A 14,241-nucleotide genomic window follows, 5' to 3' on the forward strand; every position below is an offset into this window, starting at 1 on the left:
GGGCTCTGTGGGGTGTGTTTGTGTTTATGAACAGAGCCCCAGGACCAGCTTGCTTAGTGGACTCTTCTCCAGGTTCATCTCTCTGTAGGTGATGGCTTTGTTATGGAAGGTTTGGGAATCGCTTTCTTTTAGGTGATTGTAGAATTTCACGTCTGTTTTCTGGATTTTGATAATTAGTGGGTATCGGCCTAATTCTACTCTGCATGCATTATTTGGTGCATTATGTTGTACAGAGAGGACATTTTTGCAGAATTCCGCATGCGGAGTCACAATTTGGTGTTTGTCCCATTTTGTGAAGTCTTGGTTGGTGAGCGGAACCCAGACCTCACAACCATAAAGGACAATGGGTTCTATAACTGATTCAAGTATTTTTAGCCAGATCCTGGAATTTCATGTTCCTTGTGATGGCATAGACGTTGTACCCGGAGGATATTTTTGCAGAATTCTGCATGCAGAATCTCAATTTGGTGTTTGTCCCATTTTGTGAATTATTGGTTGGTGAGCAGAAATCCCAGACTTCACAACCTTAAAGGGCAATGGGTTATATAACTGATTCAAGTATTTTTAGCCAGATCCTAATTGGTATGTTGAATTTTATGATTATTTTGATGGCATAGAATAACCTTCTTGCCTTGTCTCTCAGATCGTTCACAGCTTTGTGGAAGTTACCTGTGGCGCTGATGTTTAGGCCGAAGTATGTATAGATTTTTTGTGCTCTAGATGGAATTTGTATTTGTGGTCCTGGCGACTGGACCTTTTATGTAACATCATTATTTTGGTCTTACTGAGATTTACTGTCAGGGCCCAGGTCTGGCAGAATCTGTGCAGAATATCTAGGTGCTGTAAGCCCTCCTTGGTTGTGGACCGAAGCACCAGAACATCAGCAAACAGTACACATTTGACTTCAGATTCTAGTAGGGTGTGGCCTGGTGCTGCAGACTGTTCTAGTGCCCTCGCCAATTCGTTGATTTATTTGTTGAAGAGGGTGGGGCTTAAGCTGCATCCCTGTCTCAGCCCACGGCCCTGTGGTAAGAAATGTGTGTGTTTTTTGCCAATTTTAACCGCACACTTGTTGTTTGTGTGGATTTTATAATGTCGTATGTTCTTCCGGCAACACCACTCAGTTTGGCCAAATTGTGTTGAAGGTTTTTTTTTAAATCAACAAAGCATGAGAAGACTTTGCCTTTGTGTTGGTTTATTTGTTTGTCAATTAGGGTGTGCAGGGTGAATACGTGGTCTGTTGTACGGTAATTTGGTAACAAGTCTGCTGTTTAATGATAAGGCAGAGGATTTTTCCAAGGTTGCTGTTGACGATAGTTAATCAGGTCAAATTTGTCTCCACTTTTGTGGATTGGGGTGATCACTCCTTGGTTCAAAATATTGGGGAAGATGCCAGAGCTGAGGATGATGTTGAAGTGTTTTAGTATAGCTCATTGGAATTTGTTGTCTGTATATTTGATCATTTCATTGAGGATGCCATCAACACCACAGGCCTTTTTGGGTTGGAGGGTTTTTATTTTGTCCTGTTCAAGGTAATTGGAGAATCAAATGGGTTCTGGAATCCAGTGGGTTCTGGAATCCAGTGGGTTCTGGAATCCAGTGGGTTCTGGTCTTTAATAGTTGATTCTAAGATTTGTATTTGATCATGCATATGTTAATGCTGTTTGTTCTTTGTTATAGAGTCAAAAAAGAGTCAAAAAAAGATTGGAGAAGTGGTTTATCCACACATCTCCATTTTGGATACATAATTCTTAGTGTTTGTTTAGTGTTTTCCAATTTTCCCAGAAGTGGTTAGAGTCTATTGATTCTTCAATTACATTGACCTGATTTCTGACGTGCTGTTCCTTCTTTTTCCGTAGTGTATTTCTGTATTGTTTTAGTGATTCACCATAGTGAAGGCGTAGACTGTTTTTTGGGGGGGACAGGATTCTCAATTTCTTTTTTAGATTTTTGCATTCTTCATCAAACCATTTGTCATTGTAGTTCATTTTCTTTGGTTTTCTATTTGAGGTTTTTAGATTTGATGGAGGGAAGCTGAGAGGTCAAATATACTGTTAAGATTTTCTACTGCCAAATTTACTCCTTCAAAAATTACAGTGAAATATTTTGTCCAGGAAATTGTCTAAAAGGGATTGAATTTGTTGTTGCCTAATTGGTTTTTGGTTGGTTTCCAAACTACATTCATTCCATCTAGAGCATTTCCGAATATTCCTCAGTTCCTTTGGCTTTGATGCCTCATGATTGAGTATTGCTCTGTTCAAGTAGACTGTGATTGTGTTGTGATCTGATAGGGGTGTCAGTGGGCTGAATGTGAACACTCTGAGAGACTCTGGGTTGAGGTCAGTGATAAAGTAGTCTACAGTACTACTGCCAAGAAATGAGCTATAGGTGTATCTACCATAGGAGTCCCCTCGAAGCCTACCATTAACTATGTACATACCCAGCATGTAACAGAGCTGCAGGAGTTGTGACCCGTTTTTGTTGGTTATGTTGTCATAGTCGTGTCTAGACAAGAGGTCTCTTCACAGTCCCCAAGACCAGACCAGACTATGGGAGACATATAGGGGAGGGAATGCTGTCACCTCCAAGCAGGTGTTTCTCTCTCTCTCTCTGTCTCTCTCTCTCTGTCTCTCTTTCTCTGTTTCTCTCTGTCTCTCTTTCTGTCTCTCTCTCTCCATGTATTTCTCTCTCTCTCTGACTCTGTCTATCTCCGACTCTGTCTTGCTCTGACTGTCTCACTCTCTGTCTGTCTGTCTGTCTGTCTGTCTGTCTGTCTGTCTGTCTGTCTGTCTGTCTGTCTGTCTGTCTGTCTCTCTATGACTCTGTCTATCTCTGACTGTCTCTCTCTGACTCTGTCACTCTCTCTCCCTCTCTGTCTGTCACTCTCTGACTCTGTCTTTCTCTCTCTCGCTCTGACACTGTCTGTCTCTCTCTGACTCTGTCTCTCTCTCTCGCACTCTCTCACTCTCTCTCCCTCTCTGTCTGTCACTCTCTGACTCTGTCTTTCTCTCTCTCGCTCTGACACTGTCTCTCTCTCTCTCTCGCTCTCTGTCTGTCTCTCTCGCTCTGTGTCTCTCGCTCTGTCTCTCCTTTGTTCTTCTGCTGCTTTGGGCAGTCAAAATATGAGCAATAGTGTAAAATGATGAAACTCTGGGGTCTCTGGCTTCATCCCAAATGACACCCTGTTCCCTATGTAGTGCACTACTTTTGACCAGACTGCATATGGCCCTGATCAAATGTAGTGCACTGTTTGGGACGCATCCTCTGTCTCGCCTTAGCATGACTGATGATTCTGCAGCTAAAATAGAGCATTGTCCCCCACTATCATTTATTATGAAACTGACTGGCTTTGATGGAGGGAAAAGGGCCGGGGGGAGACTGAGGGAGGTGTGGGGAGGGAGGGAGGTGGAGGGACGCAGCTAGAGGGAGGTGTGGAGTGAGTGAGGGAGAGAAAGAGCCAGCTGGATGGAGATGTGGAGTGAGTGAGGGAGGCCACTAGATGGGGGAAGGAGGGAGGGCGCTAGAGGGAGGGAGGGAGGGAGGCCGGCCAGCCGCTAGAGGGAGGGAGGGAGGGAGGCCGGCCAGCCGCTAGAGGGAGGGAGGGAAGGAAAGAGGGAGAGAGGGTGAAAGGGAGGCAGCTGGAGGGAGGGAGGGAGGCCGGCTGCTAGAGGGAGGGAGGGAGGCTTCGAGAGAAGGCTATATCGTTCCATAAAGGCTCAGTGCACTACCTTTGCTCTCTGCAGGTAAAAAGAGTTTGCATAGTTTGGTCATTTTAGAGATTTTTTCCAGCATTGTTTCTAAATTTAACTTGTTCAACCACAGATTCAAATAGCTAGCATGTTTGCCTGGTAACCAATGTCTTTATAGCATGTTGGCCTGGTAACCAATGTCTTTATAGCATGTTGGCCTGGTAACCAATGTCTTTATAGCATGTTTGCTTGGTAACCAATGTCTGTTTAGCATGTTGGCCTGGTAACCAATGTCTGTATAGCATGTTGGCCTGGTAACCAATGTCTGTATAGCATGTTGGCCTGGTAACCATTGTCTTTATAGCATGTTGGCCTGGTAACCAATGTGTGTATAGCATGTTGGCCTGGTAACCAATGTCTTTATAGCATATTGGCCTTGTAACCAATGTGTGTATAGCATGTTGGCCTGGTAACCAATGTCTTTATAGCATGTTGGCCTTGTAACCAATGTCTGTTTACCATGTTGGCCTGGTAACCAATGTCTGTATAGCATGTTGGCCTTGTAGCCAATGTCTGTATAGCATGTTGGCCTGCTAACCAATGTCTGTATAGCATGTTGGACTGGTAACCAATGTCTGTATAGCATGTTGGCCTGGTAACCAATGTCTTTATAGCATGTCGGCCTGGTAACCAATGTCTTTATAGCATGTTGGCCTGGTAACCAATGTGTGTATAGCATGTTGGCCTGGTAACCAATGTCTGTATAGCATGTTGGCCTGGTAGCCAATGTCTGTATAGCATGTTTGCCTTGTAACCAATGTCTTTATAACATGTTGGCCTGGTAACCAATGTCTGTATTGCATGTTGGCCTGTTAGCCAATGTCTGTATAGCATGTTGGCCTGGTAACCAATTTATTTGTAGCATATTGGCCTGGTAACCAATGTCTTCATAGCATTTTGGCCTGGTAACCAATGTCTGTATAGCATGTTTGCCTGGTAACCAATGTCTGTATAGCATGTTGGCCTGGTAACCAATGTCTGTATAGCATGTTTGACTGGTAACCAATGTCTTTATAGCATGTTGGCCTGGTAACCAATGTGTGTATAGCATGTTGGCCTGGTAACCAATGTCTTTATAGCATGTTGGCCTGGTAACCAATTTCTGTTTAGCATGTTGCCCTGGTCACCAATGTCTGTATAGCATGTTGGCCTGGTAGCCAATGTCTGTATAGCATGTTTGCCTTGTAACCAATGTCTTTATAGCATGTTGGCCTGGTAACCAATGTCTTTATAGCATATTGGCCTTGTAACCAATGTGTGTATAGCATGTTGGCCTGGTAACCAATGTCTTTATAGCATGTTGGCCTTGTAACCAATGTCTGTTTACCATGTTGGCCTGGTAACCAATGTCTGTATAGCATGTTGGCCTGGTAGCCAATGTCTGTATAGCATGTTGGCCTGCTAACCAATGTCTGTATAGCATGTTGGACTGGTAACCAATGTCTGTATAGCATGTTGGCCTGGTAACCAATGTCTTTATAGCATGTTGGCCTGGTAACCAATGTCTGTTTAGCATGTTGTTATGGTAACCAATGTCTTTATAGTATGTTGGCCTGGTAATCAATGTCTTTATAGCATGTTGGCCTGGTAACCAATATGTGTATAGCATGTTGGCTTGGTAACCAATGTCTGTTTAGCATGTTGGCCTGGTAACCAATGTCTGTATAGAATGTTTGACTAGTAACCAATGTTTTTCTAGCATGTTGGCCTGGTAACCAATGTCTGTTTAGCATGTTGTTCTGGTAACCAATGTCTTTATAGTATGTTGGCCTGGTAACCAATTTATTTGTAACATATTGGCCTGGTAACCAATGTCTTCATAGCATTTTGGCCTGGTAACCAATGTCTTCATAGCATTTTGGCCTGGTAACCAATGTCTGTATAGCATGTTTGCCTGGTAACCAATGTCTGTATAGCATGTTGGCCTGGTAACCAATGTCTGTATAGCATGTTTGACTGGTAACCAATGTCTTTATAGCATGTTGGCCTGGTAACCAATGTGTGTAAAGCATGTTGGCCTGGTAACCAATGTCTTTATAGCATGTTGGCCTGGTAACCAATTTCTGTTTAGCATGTTGCCCTGGTCACCAATGTCTGTATAGCATGTTGGCCTGGTAGCCAATGTCTGTATAGCATGTTTGCCTTGTAACCAATGTCTTTATAGCATGTTGGCCTGGTATCCAATGTCTTTATAGCATATTGGCCTTGTAACCAATGTGTGTATAGCATGTTGGCCTGGTAACCAATGTCTTTATAGCATGTTGGCCTTGTAACCAATGTCTGTTTACCATGTTGGCCTGGTAACCAATGTCTGTATAGCATGTTGGCCTGGTAGCCAATGTCTGTATAGCATGTTGGCCTGCTAACCAATGTCTGTATAGCATGTTGGCCTTGTAACCAATGTGTGTATAGCATGTTGGCCTGGTAACCAATGTCTTTATAGCATGTTGGCCTGGTAACCAATGTCTGTTTAGCATGTTGTTATGGTAACCAATGTCTTTATAGTATGTTGGCCTGGTAATCAATGTCTTTATAGCATGTTGGCCTGGTAACCAATATGTGTATAGCATGTTGGCTTGGTAACCAATGTCTGTTTAGCATGTTGGCCTGGTAACCAATGTCTGTATAGAATGTTTGACTAGTAACCAATGTTTTTCTAGCATGTTGGCCTGGTAACCAATGTCTGTTTAGCATGTTGTTCTGGTAACCATTGTCTTTATAGTATGTTGGCCTGGTAACCAATTTATTTGTAACATATTGGCCTGGTAACCAATGTCTTCATAGCATTTTGGCCTGGTAACCAATGTCTGTATAGCATGTTTGCCTGGTAACCAATGTCTGTATAGCATGTTGGCCTGGTAACCAATGTCTGTATAGCATGTTTGACTGGTAACCAATGTCTTTATAGCATGTTGGCCTGGTAACCAATGTCTTTATAGCATGTTGGCCTTGTAACCAATGTGTGTATAGCATGTTGGCCTGGTAACCAATGTCTTTATTTATTTTTTATTTTTTTATTTCACCTTTATTTAACCAGGTAGGCTAGTTGAGAACAAGTTCTCATTTGCAACTGCGACCTGGCCAAGATAAAACATAGCAGTGTGAACAGACAACACAGAGTTACACATGGAGTAAACAATTAGCAAGTCAATAACACAGTAGAAAAAAAAATGGGCAGTCTATATACAATGTGTGCAAAAGGCATGTGGAGGTAGGCGAATAATACAATTTTGCAGATTAACACTGGAGTGATAAATGATCAAATGGTCATGTACAGGTAGAGATATTGGTGTGCAAAAGAGCAGAAAAGTAAATAAATAAAAACAGTATAAAAACAGTATGGGAATGAGGTAGGTGAAAATGGGTGAGCTATTTACCTATAGACTATGTACAGCTGCAGCGATCGGTTAGCTGCTCGGATAGCTGATGTTTGAAGTTGGTGAGGAGATAAAAGACTCCAACTTCAGCGATTTTGCAATTCGTTCCAGTCACAGGCAGCAGAGTACTGGAACGAAAGGCGGCCAAATGAGGTGTTGGCTTTAGGGATGATCAGTGAGATACACCTGCTGGAGCGCGTGCTACGGATGGGTGTTGCCATCGTGACCAGTGAGCTGAGATAAGGCGGAGCTTTACCTAGCATGGACTTGTAGATGACCTGGAGCCAGTGGGTCTGGCGACGAATATGTAGTGAGGGCCAGCCGACTAGAGCATACAAGTCGCAGTGGTGGGTGGTATAAGGTGCTTTAGTGACAAAACGGATGGCACTGTGATAGACTGCATCCAGTTTGCTGAGTAGAGTGTTGGAAGCCATTTTGTAGATGACATCGCCGAAGTCGAGGATCGGTAGGATAGTCAGTTTTACTAGGGTAAGCTTGGCAGCGTGAGTGAAGGAGGCTTTGTTGCGGAATAGAAAGCCGACTCTTGATTTGATTTTTGATTGGAGATGTTTGATGTGAGTCTGGAAGGAGAGTTTGCAGTCTAGCCAGACACCTAGGTACTTATAGATGTCCACATATTCAAGGTCGGAACCATCCAGGGTGGTGATGCTAGTCGGGCATGCGGGTGCAGGCAGCGATCGGTTGAAAAGCATGCATTTGGTTTTACTCGCGTTTAAGAGCAGTTGGAGGCCACGGAAGGAGTGCTGTATGGCATTGAAGCTCGTTTGGAGGTTTGATAGCACAGTGTCCAATGACGGGCCGAAAGTATATAGAATGGTGTCGTCTGCGTAGAGGTGGATCAGGGAATCGCCCGCAGCAAGAGCAACATCATTGATATATACAGAGAAAAGAGTCGGCCCGAGAATTGAATCCTGTGGCACCCCCATAGAGACTGCCAGAGGACCGGACAGCATTTATAGCATGTTGGCCTGGTAACCAATGTCTGTATAGCATGTTGGCCTGGTAACCAATGTCTGTTTAGCATGTTGTTATGGTAACCAATGTCTTTATAGTATGTTGGCATGGTAACCAATGTTTTTATAGCATGTTGGCCTGGTAACCAATTTCTGTTTAGCATGTTGCCCTGGTCACCAATGTCTGTATAGCATGTTTGCCTTGTAACCAATGTCTTTATAGCATGTTGGCCTGGTAACCAATGTCTTTATAGCATATTGGCCTTGTAACCAATGTGTGTATAGCATGTTGGCCTGGTAACCAATGTCTTTATAGCATGTTGGCCTTGTAACCAATGTCTGTTTACCATGTTGGCCTGGTAACCAATGTCTGTATAGCATGTTGGCCTGGTAGCCAATGTCTGTATAGCATGTTGGCCTGCTAACCAATGTCTGTATAGCATGTTGGACTGGTAACCAATGTCTGTATAGCATGTTGGCCTGGTAACCAATGTCTTTATAGCATGTTGGCCTTGTAACCAATGTGTGTATAGCATGTTGGTCTGGTAAGCAATGTCTTTATAGCATGTTGGCCTGGTAACCAATGTCTGTTTAGCATGTTGTTATGGTAACCAATGTCTTTATAGTATGTTGGCCTGGTAATCAATGTCTTTATAGCATGTTGGCCTGGTAACCAATATGTGTATAGCATGTTGGCTTGGTAACCAATGTCTGTTTAGCATGTTGGCCTGGTAACCAATGTCTGTATAGAATGTTTGACTAGTAACCAATGTGTGTATAGCATGTTGGCCTGGTAACCAATGTCTGTATAGCATGTTGGCCTTGTAACCAATGTCTTTATAGCATGTTGGCCTGATAACCAATGTCTTTATAGCATGTTGGCCTGGTAACCAATGTCTTTGTACTGCTGATTTTCTTATATTATACATTGACATGTGTCACAAATGGCACCCTATTGTATCGTGCCTACATAGTGCCCCACTTCTGACCAGAGGCCTATGCTTCCTATATCGGGAATAAGGTGCTATTTGGGACTCCTCAGTGTTGTCAAGCTGACTGACTGAAATAGGACAAGCTCGTTGGTCTCTGATGTCATTCACAGGTACACTGCCAAGTTGTCAACATAACATACTGGGACGAGACAGGGCACTCAGGAAGACAGACTGTAACTACACACACACACACACACACACACACACACACACACACACACACACACACACACACACACACACACACACACACACACACACACACACACACACACACACAAACACACAGGTACTCGGCAAGAACAGGAGAAACACAGGAATCCATTTTTCAGGTTCAGACTGTTGGCTGTGTACCAAATGGCTCCCTGTTCCCTCAATGGGGCACAACTTTAGGGCTCATCGGGCCCATAGGGCTCTGGTCAGAAATAGTGCACTATAAAGGTAATAGTGTGCCATTTGTGAGTCAACCCGTATGGCTTCAATACAGCTCCTTAATATTTTATTAGGCTGCATCATGTTTAATGCACAAACCTAGAAATCTGAGCGTTTCCTGCTGCCAGTAAAACAATAACTCAGCCATTTGTGATTACATAGTGACTCGTGTAGTCACTAGCCTGCTGTAGCCTCCTGAACAATGCTGGAAGTTTCTACTTCCTTACAGGAACAACTTTACATGACCAGAGACGGACTGGATCCAGATATCGGCCCGAGCATTTCTCAAACACCCTTTTTTTCCCCCTTGAGATCCTCATTGTTTGTCTTGTCAAATAATGGTTGTTCTGTAAATCCCCAGACTTAGACCGGCCCACTAGGCTAAAGATGGACCAGCCCATCTGCAATAGCCAGAACTGCCCTGTGGCTCGTGCACTGTACTAACTCTGGCTGCTGGGGAATGAAACTTCAGCTGGCAGTGTGAATCACTGATTACCACCGACAATGTATTTAAACCCTGGATTGCTGATGCTATGTATTGGCCAGAGTCACCGGTCGGCCATATTGGCCCTCCACCGTAGGAGCAGTCCTCAATAAAAAAATCAAATGGAATTCTAAGATATTTCAATTATATGTTTATAGGACAAAGTGACAGTATTTAAGTGTCTTGTTGTTGTTATAGGGGCAGTAACATTAGTCATCTCTAAATGCATTACGGTGTTTGTAATAGAATAAACGTGGCAAAAACAAATGTAGACATTAATAAATATATTTCTATAGTCCCCCCTCAAAATTCAAAATCACAATGGTGGGGGAGAGCCAAGATGGAGGCATGGTGGCTTCAACACAATGGTGGGGGAGAGCCAAGATGGAGGCATGGTGGCTTCAACACAATGGTGGGGGAGAGCCAAGATGGAGGCATGGTGGCTTCAACAGAATGGTAGGGGAGAGCCAAGATGGAGGCATGGTGGCTTCAACACAATGGTGGGGGAGAGCCAAGATGGAGGCATGGTGGCTTCAACACAATGGTGGGGGAGAGCCAAGATGGAGGCATGGTGGCTTCAACAGAATGGTGGGGGAGAGCCAAGATGGAGGCATGGTGGCTTCAACAGAATGGTGGGGGAGAGCCAAGATGGAGGCATGGTGGCTTCAACAGAATGGTAGGGGAGAGCCAAGATGGAGGCATGGTGGCTTCAACACAATGGTGGGGGAGAGCCAAGATGGAGGCATGGTTGCTTCAACACAATGGTGGGGGAGAGCCAAGATGGAGGCATGGTGGCTTCAACACAATGGTGGGGGAGAGCCAAGATGGAGGCATGGTGGCTTCAACAGAATGGTAGGGGAGAGCCAAGATGGAGGCATGGTGGCTTCAACACAATGGTGGGGGAGAGCCAAGATGGAGGCATGGTGGCTTCAACACAGTGCAACCATATCAGTAATTTAGTGCATTTATACAATCATTGGTTAGAACAAGGAAATAATGTTGATGAGAAAACCAATTATACTAATTAATGCAATCAAAGCACTTGTGCAAATTAGCTGTAATGATATGGTGTGTCTGTGTGTGTGTGTGTGTGTGTGTGTGTGTGTGTGTGTGTGTGTGTGTGTGTGTGTGTGTGTGTGTGTGTGTGTGTGTGTGTGTGTGTGTGTGTGTGTGTGTGTGTGTGTGTGTGTGTGTACTGGTACCATTCACCAGTAAATCTGTGGTACGAGCCCAGGTACCATTGTAATAGATGCTGTGTCATGCCAGATTTATTGAGCCCAGGTACCATTGTAATCGATGCTGTGTCATGCCAGATTTATTGAGCCCAGGTACCATTGTAATCGATGCTGTGTCATGCCAGATTTATTGAGCCCAGGTACCATTGTAATCGATGCTGTGTCATGCCAGATTTATTGAGCCCAGGTACCATTGTAATCGATGCTGTGTCATGCCAGATTTATTGAGCCCAGGTACCATTGTAATCGATGCTGTGTCATGCCAGATTTATTGAGCCCAGGTACCATTGTAATCGATGCTGTGTCATGCCAGAGCTCTCCTCATGCCTCTTTAAGCCAGATACCATGTATCTTTTAATTCAACAATGGTAAAGCACATTAAGCACTCTAGAGCACGCCAGGCTGTGGTGACGGAAATTGTGTGTGTGTGTGTGTGTGTGTGTGTATGTGTGTGTGTGTGTGTGTGTGTGTGTTGACAGAGCGCCGCGGTGACAGGAATTTATTAGCCCAGCTTTTAGAAAGGCTCCTGAGTGCAGGTCTTGACTAAAATAATCCTTGTCGGTGAAACAGGATGTTGCCCTCTTTGTGCCAACAGACAGGACAGACAGGACAGACCCATTCATTCACCATACGGCAGCCAGCCTAGCGGTTAAGAGTGTTTGGAAAGTAACCGAAAGGTTGCTGGTTCAAATCTCTGAGCAGAAGAGGTAAAAAAAATCTGCAGCTGTGCCCTTGAGCAAGGCACCTTAACCCATTTGCTCTGGTTAAGAGCGTCTGCTAAGCGACTCAAATCTACAGGACAGAATAGGTCATCTGAGATAACAAGTCTATTTAATACAGCTCTGTTGCTTTGTGTTATCATCTTAGATAACAAGACAGTTGTTGACTAGCAGATCTGGAAGATTCTGGTTGACTGGCAGATCTGGTAGAATCTGGTTGACTGGCAGATCTAGAAGATCATGGCTGACTGGCAGCTCTAGCTGCTCTATGTAGACTAGCAGATCTGGAAGAGACTGGTTGACTGGCAGTTCTGGAAGAATCTGGTTGACTGGCAGATCTAGAACATCATGGCTGACTGGCGGATCTAGCTGCTCTATGCCGGCTGACAGCTCCTTGCAGACTGACATCTCTGGCTGCTTTATGCAGACTGACAGCTCTGGCTGCTTCATACAGACTGACAGCTCTGACTGCTCCATGCAGGCTGACAGCAGCCTGCAGACTGGCAGCTCCTTGCAGACTGACAGCTCCTTGCAGACTGGCAGCTCTTTGCAGACTGACAGCTCTGGCTGCTTCATGCAGACTGACAGCACCTTGCAGACTGACAGCTCCCTGCAGACTGGCAGCTCAGGCTGCTCCGAACAGGCAGGAGGCTCCGGCAGCGCTGTAGAGGAGGAAGGCTCTGATAGCGCTGAACAGACAGGAGACTCCAGTAAGCGCAGGAGAGGAGAAAGGCTCCGACAGCGCTGGAGAGGCGGGAGACTCCGACTGCACAGGAGAGGCGAGACGCACTGTAGGCCTGATGCGTGGTGCTGGCACTGGTGATACTGGAGCGAGGACACGCACAGGAAGCCTGGTGTGGGGAGCTGCTACCGGAGGAGTGGTGTGTGGAGGTGGCTCTGGATAGACCGGACCGTGAAGGTGTACTGGAGAGCCTGAGAGCAGGACTGGCACAGGACATGCAAGGCTAGGGAGGTGCACAGGAGGCCTGGTGCGTGAGGCTGGCACAATCTTCACCAGCCGACTAACACGCACCTCAGGACGAGTATGTAGCACTGACCTAGGTGCCATCAAATCCCCGACACGCTCCGTCAGGCGAATATCTTGCATACTACGCCAAATCAACTGCTCTCTCTCTTCACTCTCCTCCAATTCTATGAACACCTCCTCGAGTGTCTCCTCATCTCCCATCTGTGCACTCTCCTCCATTCTGTCCAATAATTCCTCAACCCTCTCAGACTCAGCCCTCTGCTTCGCCGATAGCTCCGATAACATCCATGGCTCCTTAAGATAAACAGGGGGAGTTGGCTCAGGTCTGAACCCTGACTCTGCCACACTCTCCCTGAGCCCCCAATACATTTTTGGGGCTGACTCTCGGGCTTCTTTCTGCGCCGCCGTACTTGTCTCTTCGACTCCATTCTCCTATAGCCCTCTTCGCACTGCTCCAGCGAATCCCAGGCGGGCTCCGGCACTCTCTCTGGGTCGACCGCCCACCTGTCTGTTTCCTCCCAAGTCGTATATTCCAACCTTGGTTGCTACTGCTACCGCTGCCTGTCACCACGCTGCTTGGTCCTGGTGTGGTGGGTGATTCTGTTACGGTTTTCTTCCGTCGAAAGAGAGTCGGACCAAAATGCAGCATGGTTAGTTCGATACATCTTTAATGAAGAAAAAACACAAACAATACAAAAACAACATTTACATTTTACATTTAAGTCATTTAGCAGACGCTCTTATCCAGAGCGACTTACAAACTGGTGCATTCACCTTATGAGATCCAGTGGAACAGTAACTTTACAATAGTGCATCTAAATCTTAAAAGGGGGGGGGGGGTGAGAAGGATTACTTATCCTATCCTAGGTATTCCTTAAAGAGGTGGGGTTTCAGGTGTCTCCGGAAGGTGGTGATTGACTCCGCTGTCCTGGCGTCGTGAGGGAGTTTGTTCCACCATTGGGGGGCCAGAGCAGCGAACAGTTTTGACTGGGCTGAGCGGGAACTGTACTTCCTCAGTGGTAGGGAGGCGAGCAGGCCAGAGGTGGATGAACGCAGTGCCCTTGTTTGGGTGTAGGGCCTGATCAGAGCCTGGAGGTACTGAGGTGCCGTTCCCCTCACAGCTCCGTAGGCAAGCACCATGGTCTTGTAGCGGATGCGAGCTTCAACTGGAAGCCAGTGGAGAGAGCGGAGGAGCGGGGTGACGTGAGAGAACTTGGGAAGGTTGAACACCAGACGGGCTGCGGCGTTCTGGATGAGTTGTAGGGGTTTAATGGCACAGGCAGGGAGCCCA

This window comes from Oncorhynchus keta, chromosome 30, assembly GCF_023373465.1.
Source record: "Oncorhynchus keta strain PuntledgeMale-10-30-2019 chromosome 30, Oket_V2, whole genome shotgun sequence".
Lineage (NCBI taxonomy): Eukaryota > Metazoa > Chordata > Actinopteri > Salmoniformes > Salmonidae > Oncorhynchus > Oncorhynchus keta.